This window comes from Lagenorhynchus albirostris, chromosome 5, assembly GCF_949774975.1.
Source record: "Lagenorhynchus albirostris chromosome 5, mLagAlb1.1, whole genome shotgun sequence".
Classification (NCBI taxonomy): Eukaryota; Metazoa; Chordata; class Mammalia; order Artiodactyla; family Delphinidae; genus Lagenorhynchus; species Lagenorhynchus albirostris.
In genome coordinates, this window is record NC_083099.1 from 119935969 (window position 1) to 119948927 (window position 12959).

At 36.3% G+C, this 12959-nt stretch overlaps 1 long non-coding RNA gene across 2 annotated transcripts in view; it reads left to right on the top strand.

The window, feature by feature from the left end:
• The window catches only part of LOC132521279 (uncharacterized), a 31132-nt gene extending 23372 nt beyond the window's left edge, over positions 1-7760 (top strand). Inside the window, exon 5 of one of the 2 annotated variants that reach the window (XR_009540793.1) lies at positions 7641-7760. This is a non-coding gene — a long non-coding RNA (uncharacterized LOC132521279). The remainder of the gene's footprint in view (positions 1-7640) is intronic. The other variant, XR_009540792.1, reaches the window with a different exon arrangement.
• Positions 7761-12959: the final 5199 nt, after the last annotated feature.

Genomic DNA, 12959 nt, shown 5'->3' on the forward strand with positions numbered 1-12959 from the left:
ATGAATAAAGGGTAGTGAAACGAAACTGGATGGAGGGTCATCAGGTGTTTAGATTTGTATGGCCTTGGAGACCTCAAGAAGGAGTCTGGGTTTTATTTGAATTGCAGTATGAAGCCCTTGAACATGTTTCAGCAAGAATAGATTTCTGTTTAAAAACCTTACGCTGGCTGTTGTGGTGTGAAAGGGACAGAGTAGACACAGGGAACCCATTTAAAGGCAGTAAAGTTGTTAAGGGCAGTGGTGATGATGGATTGGATGAAGGTGGTAGCAGTGCAGATGAGTGAAGTAGATAGATCCAAAATATATTTGAAGGGTAGAAATGACAAGCCTTGCAGATATGCTGGATGTGCAGAGTAAGGAGAGGGTAGAACCAAGAATCACTCGCAGGTTGAACAGCTGAGTAGATGTTAGTACGATTGGCTGTGAAAGAGTAGACTGGGGGGTGGGGGGAGATTTACATAGAGAGTGGGCTTGAGAAGGGGTGTTGAGATCCAAGAGCTTAGGTTTGCTCATTTTTTCCCATTTAATAAAATATTTTATTTTTGTAAAGAAGAATTTTAAATATATATAAATTCTGAATTTCAACCTTGAATTTTGAGTGCCTGTTTTACTAAACTAAGCACAAACCATTGATGTTTTAGGCTGAAGACATCTGCCACAATTTGGTATGGCGACTGTAGCCAATGCCTCAACTTTGGACCCCAAAGCACTTGGAATGGTTGAAGATCTAAAGGACATTTTGGGGACAGGGCAGAGATGGTGAAGCAGGAAGGCAGAACTGCATCATAGGAAGAAAGAAAAGATCAGCAGTGGGTTCAGGAGGGCCGGAGAGTCAGGCAAGTGAACAGGAGGAGACAGGTCCAGCTTCTCCTCCCCATTACCTCTTCCTGGAGACCTGGAGTTTCAAGTGCTTATTAGGTTATCCTAAGAGTGTCATAGAGGTGATCAAGTAGAAACATGTTATGAGAGCAGAAAAAAAAGTATTTGAAGTTGTAGTAAAAAAATATCCATTTATTAGTGATCACTAGTGACTCCAAATTAAAATATCTATGAGCTTAAATAACTTGCTTTCAACTTAAGGTTTGACCAAAGAGTTAGGTACAGCTTTGTCTTTTTTTCCTATACAGTGGAATAGGTATTGGACATTTACACATGACATAGATTCCAGTCTCTGTCAGAGGGTTTCATCTTTGTGTTCCTATCTAATTTGATGGTGCTATTATTAAAGATGTCCTGGAGGGGCAAGGTCAAATTATTTGAAACCAAAGACTCTCATGCTAGATTTTAAAAGTGCACTAGCAGAGTATTTTAGAACTTAAATGAAAGTGCCAATCAAAATGCTTTTAGCATGACTTTGCAAATTGTAAATCTGGCAGAGATTTTAAGAAATGTTTGGCTGCTCTGGCTTTAGTGATTTAGTAAACACTCCCTGTTAACAGTTTCTTAGATATTTAATGCTCTATGCAGAAAGGTAGGATGATAAAAAGTTTGCTGTTGATGAAGAAACTAAATCATTTGGCTTACCCTTAGCTATTGGGACCTAAAAGAATCTCCTGTTTCAATAAGAAAGGCCTTTTTGTTATTTTCAAATGTTTCATACTTTTGAAAATAGCTTATAGTGAAAAACTGTGGTAGGAAAATACACTAGAATCTAATATGCATAAACTTTGTATTTGAGAGTTTAAGCATGTATTACAGAGCATCTGATATAGATATGATAAAGAATTGAATATGATTCTAAAGGTAGGAAAAAACACTTTAGCTATTCTGTCATTCTCAGCTTCTCTAGAAGTTTGTTTGGCTGTAAGGATTCTATTTTCACTGTTTAAATTGCTCTCAGGAATAAAGTGAGCTTTACCAGAAGAAGTTCATTGCTTAATAGATCAATAGGTATCTTGGTATTTGTGGATACTAATGGCTAATCTTCATTTACCCACATAAGGATAGTGATAATCAGTAGGGCATGCATTTAAGTTGCTTTTCTAATACTAGTGATTAATTTTTTAGGGTGTTATAAAAAAATCCCTTAAGTAATTTTTTCCAGTTTCTTCATTTTATAGGTAAGGAAACTAAGCTCCACATAGGTGAAATGTGCCCAGTCCACAGTTGGTTAGTGGAAGCACTAGGTCTAGAACCCAAGGATTCTGACTTTTAGGCTAGTGCCTTTTAATTCACAGTATTGCATTTTATAGGCTGGTCTCTTCTTTCAGTATATAAATACTTGGACAGTTCCTTTGTTAAAACTAAGTTTGTATTTTGTTAGAAGTGCTAACTGGATCTGAAATCCCTCAGTTTTTGTTAGAGATCTTTACCATAGATAGAAAAAGACTTGCTGGGAAGGGGGACAGGTGGGCCAGGTTTAAAACAGATTGTCTCCATGTGCTTCCCTGCAAACATATTGGCATCTTCTGACTAGCACTGATTCGTCTCTCCCTTTAGCACAGGCCTAGTTATGCCTCATACCAGACATTTTGCCACCATTGTCCGGAATGAGGGAAACATTCTGGCCAATATTTTGAGAGATGCTCCTTGAAACATGTGAATTAAATTTGTCACTTTTGATTTTGTTAACATGATTTTCAACCTAATTGCTCTGGTAGACAAATTTAAGCTAAGGGAATCAAAGTTTTAGACCTTCACAAATAATATTTATTTTTCTTTAATCCACATCTAAGTAGATTTTCAAACATTGAGGAAACAGAAAAATATTGCAGAGTGTATTAAGTTTCTCATTAGGTACACTGCATGCAACTCAAGTTAAATATTCATTTTCATGGTTGACATAGCAGTTTCCAAGTACAAGCTCTTTATGGATTTTATATATGACATGGACATGACATAGTCTAGAGATGGCGAATGCAAGAGGAGCCCCACTCTGAAGGAGTTAAATGTACAAGCTGCATCAGAACAATTCTGCCCAAAAAGTTTAGAAAAGGGGATGAAGGCTATTACAAACAGCCAAATATAGTGTAAGAGGAAAGATGTAATAATATAATACAAAATTTGGTGAATAAGAAAGGGGAAATATTTTTTCTCTTACCAAAGAACCATAGGATCGTCACATCACTGATACTGGCATTGCTAACTTAAAGTACTATTTATTGAAATGCTGACAGTGCAATTCTGCACTGACCTCAGAAGACATTTTGTTGCCTATAAAATTGTCAATGTCAGAAGTAGCCAAAATAGTTTTGTTTGGTTTTCATTAAAATGCTGACCTGGTCTGACGCTGATTAATTTGTGATGGCTGGAAGGACCAAAATTTTACAGTGACTTCACTGCAAATGAGATTACTATTTCAGAGCTGAACTTCCATTTGGTCATTGACTATATCAGGACTCTCAAGCAGTCTTACAAAGGCAAGTCAACAGCAGCATGTTTTTGGAGAAAAATAGAAAATCTATTTGTCTATATCTGTCTATTTCTTAATATTTATTTTGGACAAATTTTCTTTGACTTCATTTTAAAGAAGTAGAGTGACACATACAAAGAGCAGGTAAGGAATTGTGCAGGCGGTAATAGATTGCTTTGCAGAGTAATTGTACTTCTGAGGACTGAAAGGCACAAAGAAGAAAGCAGCCCCATACCAGCCTATACCAGGATAAATAACTGTGCTTATAGCTGGACACTTTCATTACAGATATACCTCTATCATTTCTATCTCTGTCTCTCTCATCTCTATCTCTCTCATCTCTATCTGTATCTTTCTATTGCTATATATCACACATCATATCAGACTTATACATACATGTGATACAGTATCATATACATGATATATGTGACAAATATGTATAATTTATGATCATATATATTATGTTTCACATATCAAATTATACATATCCTATCATACATACATGATATATATCATATGTGATTTATATCTATCTGTGATGAAAATGTGTGTGTATATATATGGAGAGAGAGGGACAGAGACAGATTGAGAGAGAGAGAGAGAGAAATCAGAGAGGTGGTGTGACAGAGAAGTTGTTCTAATAGAATATCAAAATCAACGCCAAAAAATCAAATTCTACAGAATTTTTTTCATTTTATTTAATGGCTTGTGACTATGTCATTATTATTGATAATTTGGCCTCAAGACATTATCCATATTTAAAGCTGTGTAATATAAGAGGCTAATTTAGAAAAACAGCCACTAATATTGAAACGCTACCTGCTATCCCCCCAAAGTCTCTAGTTGTTCCACGGTAGCAAAACATACTGGGTGAATAGGGATTTTACAGAACATGATCATGGCAATCCAAGTACAGAAAAGTTCTGTATTAGAATTACGTGATCATTCTGTCCTCAGGTTAAAACGAAAGTATGATGATGACATAACGACAGCCTTCTTTCTATCTCTTGTATCATACTCTCCCAACTGGGGTGGTTGCTATTTCTGCCAGATGTGTAACTGACACCTTGGGAATCTTCCTTCCTGTTTTTTGAGGGAATTCCTTTTCCTTTTTATCATTTTTGAAGCTTCTGTTTTCATAATTTTCTCTTTTGTACATTTTTTTTATAGTTTCTTGGTGAAGGGTGCATGGGAAATAAATTTTTTGAGACCTCTCATGTCTGAACTTGTTTTTATTCAGCCCTCATGCTTTACTGATAGTTTGAAGGGATATAGAAATCTAGTTTATAGATCATTAACCTTCAGAATTTTGAAGGTATTTCTCCAGTATCCATTTGCTCTACTGTCACTGTTGTGAAGCTGTTTCAAATTTTGTTCATGTAAGTCACTTTTAATTAATTAATCTCCTAAAAGTTTGCAGAGTCTTTTCTTTGTCCTTTTTGTTCTGAAATTTTACAGTAATGTGCCTTGGCATAGGACAATTTTCATTCTTTTTTTTTGAGGGGGTAATACTCCATGAGACATTATAATCCAAAAACTCATGTCCTTCAAATCTAAAAATTTTTCTTGAATTTGATCATTAATGAGTTCCTGTTATTTCTTTATGGATCTTTTCTTTTCTAAATGTTAGGTGTCCTGCACTGTCCTCTCTTTTTTTTTTTTCTCTCTTATTTTTCATCTCTTTCTTTTTATTCTCCTTTTGGGAGGTTTCCTCAGCCTTATCTCCCGTTCCTGCTGTTGTGTTTTTCCTTTCCATTACGATTTTAAAAATCATGCCCCATGAATGCAGTATCTTCTTAGAGTTTTTGAAGATATTAATGGTAGTTATCTCACAGGTTTCTTTTCTTTTCATGTTTTTCTTTCCTGCCTTATTGGTTTTCCAGCTTTCATTTTAGAAGCATTCCCCAAATGTCTAATATTTCTGCTCGTGATTTAGAAAAATAAGCAGATCGTAAGTTCTAAATATACAGGTAGGGAGCTTTACTGTAGGGTGATTTGGAAGAATTATATATTGAGGAACTCCCCCTGTCTGTATCTTCAGGTATTACTTCTTGGGCTAATCATAATCTCCAGGAAATCATCTTCAATCTCATCCTTGAGGATAAGGTCTAGCTCCCAGCATTCTGGAGTAGAGTGGGGAAAGATGGCTGGAATCTTATGCCTTCACCATTGGGTATTCATATGGCTGTTTATTCTCCTGTTTTCCATAAAATATCACACTCTCTTTCTCATGTACATTTAATCTCTCTCTCCCTCTTTCTCTTTTTCAAGTAGATAGGTCTCATCTTTTTTTTTAATATGTACTACTTTTATATATTTAAAATTTTATATAAATGGTATACTGTATTATTTTTCAAGTTTATCATTGAACACTGTTTTTGAGATTTATCCATGTTGATATATGTATATCTAGTTCATTCATTTCAATGGCTTATGGTATTGTATATTACAAACCATAGCTCAGTCATCTCCCCTACTGAGGGTAGTTAGGTTGTTTCTACTTTTTTGCAACAATAAATCTTCATTTATCCTTGTACAATGTGTGAGCGTTTCTCTGTCAGGCATGTAGCAGTGTGTTTGTTGAGTTGTAGGATATGTGCCTCTCGAAGTTTACTAGATATTGACAGTCTGCTCTCCAAATGAGTTAAATCAGTTTATATTCCCATTGACATTTTACGAGAGAGATGCTATTTTCCCACATTCTTGCCAACGTTTACTGTAATTTGAGATACATGTTATTTTTTGCCAAACTTGGTGTGTAAATTCCCTGATTAGTAATGAGGTCAAATACCCTTTCTTATATTTATTGACCAATTTCCTTCTGAGAATTGCTAATTCATCTTCTTTGTCTATTTCTTCTATTTGGTTGTTTACCTTCTTTGTGTTGATTGTAGAAACTTTTTTCTTATTTTGAGTACCAATTCTTTGGTTTGGTTATATGTGCTACAGATATTTCACCAAGATTTTGGTTTAAATTTTTACCTTGTTTATGATAGTTCTCATCTTTCTTTTTGTTATAGATTTTATTTTTTAGAGCAATTACAGGTTCATAGCAAAATTGAGTGGAAAGTACAGAGAGTTCCCATATATCCTCTGAACTTACATATGCATAGGCTTGCACATCCTGCACCACAGTGACACATTTTTTTAACAGTCAATGGACCTGCTTTGACATGTTTTTATCACCCCAAATCCATAGTTAACACTAAGGCTCACTGTTGGCATTATAGACTCTATGGGTTTTGACAAATGTATAATGCCATGTATCTATTATTATAGTATCATACAAAATAGTTCTACTGCCCTAAAATCCTCTGTAAAAAATATATTTAACTTTCCTACCCCATCATGTAAAAAATATATTTAACTTTCCTCCATTAAAAAAAAAAATCATACCTAACTGTCAAAGCCTTCCTCTGTATCTTGCCTCTCTTTCACAGGCAACGTCTCCTTTTTTTCCTCTATTCTCGACCCACTGTAGTACATCTTTCAGCCCTACCTCTTTTCTGAAATATCTCTAGCTAGCTAAGGTCACTTCTGTGTCACTAAATTAAAAATGGAGGGCTCCCCTGGTGGCGCAGTGGTTGAGAGTCCGCCCGCCAATGCAGGGGATGCGGGTTCGTGCCCCTGTCTGGGAAGATCCCACATGCCGTGGAGCAGCTGGGTCTGTGAGCCATGGCCACTGAGCCTGAGCATCCGGAGCCTGTGCTCCATAACGGGAGAGGCCACAACAGTGAGAGGCCTGCGTACCGCAAAAAAAAAAAAAAAAAAAAAAAAGGATATTTTTTGGTTATACCCTTTCTTGGACTTTTGTGAGCACCTAACATTCTCTTCCCTTGATTCCAGACTTATGTTTTTCATTTCATCTGTTATTATAGCTTATTCTTTGCTTCTTTTGCAAGATAACCCTCCCATGACCATTCATTAGTTTATCATTTCTCAATGTATAAAGTGTTGGTTTAATTTTCTTCCGTGTTTTATACTCTCCCAAGGTAGTCTTATCAATTCTCCTTGCTTCAGTCACCACCTATATGAGAATAATTCACAAAATTACATCTTTGGCCTGGTGTTATGGACTGAATATTTGTGTCCTGTAAATTCTTTTGTTGAAGTTCTAACCCCCAGTGTGACCATATTTGGAGATGAGGCCTCTAAGGAAATAATTAAGGTTAAATGAAGTCATAAGGGTGGGCCCCTGATCCAGGTAGGATTAGTGTTCTTATAAGAACAGACACCAAAGAGCTCTGTCTCTCTCTCTCTCTCTGTTTTTCTATCTCCTGGTGTGCAGAGAAAAACCTACATGAGTACACAGTAGGATGGAGGCTGTCTATAAGCCAGGAAGAAGGCTTTCACCAGAAACCAAATTTGCAAGAACCTTGATCATGGACTTCTAGCTGCCGTAACAGTGAGAAAATAAATGTCTGTTGTTTAAGCACTCAATCTGTGCCTGTGGTATTTTGTTATGAAAGCATGAGCACATGGATACATCTGATAATCTCAAGTGATCCCCAAAACCTTTATTCAGATGTCAGCTTTTCATTTATATCCTCTAAAGTTCCCTTCAATTACTCAAAAACTCAAACTCATGATCTTACAGTTTGTTGTTCACTCCCAACTTGCAAAACCTAGTCTTTTCCCAATAGTCTTTTTCAGTGGCCAACACTCTCTATCTTATAACCTGAGTTTGAACCCCAGGAATAATTCTTGACACTTCTCTCTTCTCTGTTCCCCATATTCCATTCATCATTCCATCATTCCATTATCTTTTACATTCTTAATGTTTCTTAAATCTGTCCACATTTCTCCTTTCCCATTTCAAATATGGCCTTTTCAAAGCTCCATTATTTCTTTGATGTGGCAGTCTCCTAACTGATCTCTTTGTGTCCATTCTTGTCACCTTTCAACCAGTTCTGTCTTCTGTGACCAAGGTGACAGTTTTAAAATTTAAAAGTATTCAAATACTTTAATAGAGTGTCTGTGACATTCCAGGAAACCAGGAGCCTGGAGATCAGATCACCTGCCATCAGATCACCATGGCAGTTCCTAGACCAAGATGTGGCAACCGAGTTCACCTCACAGAAGGATTCTAATGCTGGTTGAATCACCATGAGTATGAATATAGATTAACCCAAAGCAGGAAGGAAGGCCAGTCTGAAGATCTAAGTACTGCTCAAGCACAGAACATGCAATAGCAAATCTTACCCCTTCAACCAAAAAGAGAAAGCAGGACAGTGGGTTCATTACTGAAGTTGACTAAACTATTTGTTAATAGAGGAACCCTGAAACAGAGTCACGTTGTTCGGCTGTGTCTGGGCTCCTGAGACTCACCTGAAGGGTAAATAGGTGAAGGCAGATCATAGTTTATCTACTCCAGTGTCGAGTGATAAAATACAATAGTAAACACCTTCCATAAATGAGTTTCATACTAAAGAAAATTCATAAGGATTCTGATGGTAATTATTTCAATGGAAATTCACAGGAAATACTAACAGTACAAATACATGTAAGTCATAATGTAAGAAAGAAAACAATTCAAGTTTATGCTTCATAGAGAAGTAAACAAAGCAGCATTGTTAGGTTTAGATGAAGAGGCTAAATGAATAATAGGTGACAGAAAAGAAATGGATGAAATATTTCTCAGTGGGTTAGTCATTGTCAGTGTCAGTAGAGTAGACTTTATAATTAGTTTCTTAAAGACAGTCAAGCTCTCAAGATAGCAAAATTATGTTAAAGCTGCCATATATGGCTCTTGAAATTATAATGAGATCTTTAGCTCAAACAACAGCAGTGTGGAAGTGAATGGGATAAAAACAGAGGGAGCACAAACAAAAGACTTTCCACAACTGTGTTGGGGGCAGCAATGATAATAATTATGGAAATGAATGCAGAGTAGGCATCAGTGAAGATATAAACACCTAAAAGAGGTCAATTTTGAATGGGACACTGAACTATGCTAATTATGTCAAAACTTATCAAGACTCAGGATAAAGGTGATTCTGTTTTATTGCTTCTCAGTGTTTATACAAGTCAGATATCTGAAACAATGAAAATGATGAAAATACTGTGTTTAGCAGAAAATAATGGTTAAAAGATGTCATAGATTATAGACTCATGAAACAACATGCCATGTAACAATGTGTTGCTTGTATTGACATAATCCCTGGACTGAGTGTTGATAGAAGACAAAGCAAGTGAAGTTGGCATTGGAGCAACAGGAAAAAGAGGAAGAATATTAAAAAAATGAAGACTCACCCGACCATAAAAGTGATAGAGTAGGAGTTCAATGACAAAGAACACCTACCAAACACAGGTATGCCACACTTTTCGAAAGTTTGCTTTATGCCACTTTGCTTTTATGAAAGACCTACATTAGTACTTCTTTTCACTGAAAGAAAACTTAAGAGGATTTTTCCTTTTACGAAAAAAGGAGAAAAGTGAAAATAATATTCAGCATTTGTTTTGCAACAAGCCATTATAAAGGCAGTGCACATCCTGAGCAGCAAGAGTGGCGCCATCAAGCTGCTTCCCTGGGAACTACACTCAGCATCTCAGCATCAAGCCACCATAGCTTTGAACAGTGCCTGTGAGCATTTGTGCTTTATCTTTTTTGTGCATACATTAGCAAAATGTGTCCTAAGATAATTGTTTCTTCCTTTTCCGCCATTTCGGCTTATGAAAAGTTTTGTAGGAAAGCTCTACTTTTGAATAGCAGGGGGAAACTGTAGCACAAAGTTTAAATGTTAGAAATTAACAAGCAGCAGCCCACACCCTGATCTGAATTTGGGGGTTCACATGTTAATTTTGATGCAGAAAAAGGATGCTCTAAAAGGAAAATCCTCCTCCAGATCAAGAAAAAAATAAAAAGAAACAAAGTAACCCCTATAGAATACTATCATTTCTTCTAATTTTGAGAAAAACAAAACTACCTTATGATATATGGAATTACAATTTCAGAAAAACTGAAAAAAGAAAGAGTGACAAAAACAGCAGGATATGGTGGGTTTGGTGAAAGTTCCAAAAAATCATGGCTGAACTGAAGCATCACTTAAAATAATTGAAGTTGAAATTAATGTGGATCCAAAAAAGTTTACGAGAAATGATAGAGATGTTTTCCAGATTAGACATTTGCTGACAATCCAGCTGCATTTACCATTCATGAATCCTTGAGGAGCAAAGTAACAAAATCAATGTAGAGGATCTGCTGGTGGATTCAGAGTTCAGAGAGGAGTGCAGAGAAAATGGCTGAACGTGCTGGAAGGATGTTTCAGCGGGAGAACAAACTTTGTAATTAAGATTCAGTAAGCATACTGCCACACTTTATTGCCACACTTTCCTTCCATCTATTTACTGTAGATATATTGAAGACAAACAGCATGACATTAATTAATTTAAAATAGACTGTCCCTATTTGTATACAGATTTTTCTCTGCAAAAAATAAGAGAGAATCTATCATGTGCCCTTGGGGTAAAAATAGGTTTGTTTGCAAGAATCTCACCCAGGTTCATACTGTCTGAGAAACAAAGAACAGTAACCACACTATTTTCAAGCAAATTAAAATTTTATGACAAATTTTAGATTTTGGTTGGTTAAACATGAATGAATTAAAATATATTCAGGAGATTTCCCATTTGTAAACATTGAAAGAATTCTTTTTTATATGATCAAGGAATTATGTAAAGGATATTATTTTAAAAAACACTTGAACGAGCAGTCATTTCTGGAAATCCTGCTGTTGTGACAATATAGATGATCCTGGACGACATTATGCTAAATGAAATAAGCTAGCCACAGAAGGACAAATACTACATGATTGCACTTACATGAGGAATCTAAAATAGTCAAACTCATGAAGCAGAGAATAGATTAGTAGTTACCAGGGTCTGAGGGGCAGGGGAAACTTGGTCAAAGGATACAAAGTTTCAGTTATGCAAGATGAGTAAGTCCTAGAGATTCATTGTACAGTATAGTTCTCATAGTTAACAACACTATCTCTTTTTTAAAAAATTATTTATTTATTTATTTATTTTTGGCTGCATTGGGTCTTCGTGTGTGGGCTTTCTTTAGTTGCAGCGAGTGGGGGCTACTCTTCGTTGCAGTGTGTGGGCTTCTTGGTGCGGTGGCTTCTCTTGTTGTGGAACATGGGGTTCAGTAGTTGTGGCTCTCGGGCTTAGTTGCTCTGCTGCATGTGGGATCTTCCTGGACCAGGGATCGAACCCGTGTCCCCTGCATTGGCAAGTGGACTCTTAACCTCTGCACCACCAGGGAAGCCCCAATGATACTATGTCTTATGCTTAAAATCTTGCTAAGAGGTAGATCTTGTGTTCCTATCACCAAAAAAACCCATAAATAAAGAGGTCAGGAGGAAACCTTTCGACATGATAGATATATTTATGGTATTGATTATGGTTTCATGGATATATAGTTATCTCTAAACTCATCAAGTTTCATACATTAAATTGTACAGATTGTTTTTTATTCCAATCATACCTCAATAAAATACCTAGTTCAAAAAAAAAATACATTAATGGATTCCCGTTGCTCTTAGGATAAAGACCAAAATTTTGAACATGGTTTCCAGGTCCAAGCATAGCCTGGCATCCATCCTCCTCCTGTGCATCTCTTTTTTTTTTTTTTTCACATTTCTCAGCCCTACTTTCTATTCTCCATCTACTCTATTCCTCAGTGTGATTGGCTGCTTCTCATTAAGGATCATTCCCTCTTCCAAGATCATCTCCGTCTCTTACACTCAAGCTCCTTCACCTCATACTTCTGCTCTTCCCTGAGACTATAGATCAGTCTTCACTTTTTCTAAGAATCCTTCATTGGCCTCCTGCCCTGGGTCAGAGATTCTTCTAAGTGCCCTTGTCGGCACTTATCACAATTATAATTTATTTTAAATTGTGTTATACTTAAATAATTCCCATCTCTCTATGAGAGCTCCAAGAATGCTGGGCCTCTGTCAGTTTTTACTTATTAATTTATTCCCAGTGCCTAATACAATGCCTGACACAAACTAGGTATTTGATAGTTTTTGATAAAATTAATAATAGTGAATCTAAATTAAACATGTGTAATGAGTGTCTGCCTCATTAATATTTCAGTAGTTGTTTATAGTTAAGTAAATTAAGTGAGAGTAGAATAAACAAGAATATTGCTATTAGCACAAATGGAATCATGGCTTCAAATGATCTGTGTATATGGCGTGAGCAATTATCCCATTGTGTGTTGGGTGGATGAGGTCATTTGTGAATCAAATACAGCTCATGCTCTTGAAAATGGTGGTTACTACTACAACTGAAGGACAGGTTTTATGAGTAGGCTTCATGGAAAGGACTTATGCTTGTACCCACTAATAATATCATGGTTATCTTACCACGTCTTGCTCTTTGAATACAAGGGCACACATGCACACACACCCAGCTTCTCTTTGCAGTCAATCATGCCTGCTTTCTGATTCAATCCACAATTGTCAGTCCTGCATTGGAATACGCATTATAAGGCACTGTAAACTACCTGAGGGCATAGACCTTCTCTTTCATCTTTGTATCTTTAAGCTCTAATAAGATACTTGGCTCAGAGCACATTCTAAAAAATTGCATGATAAAT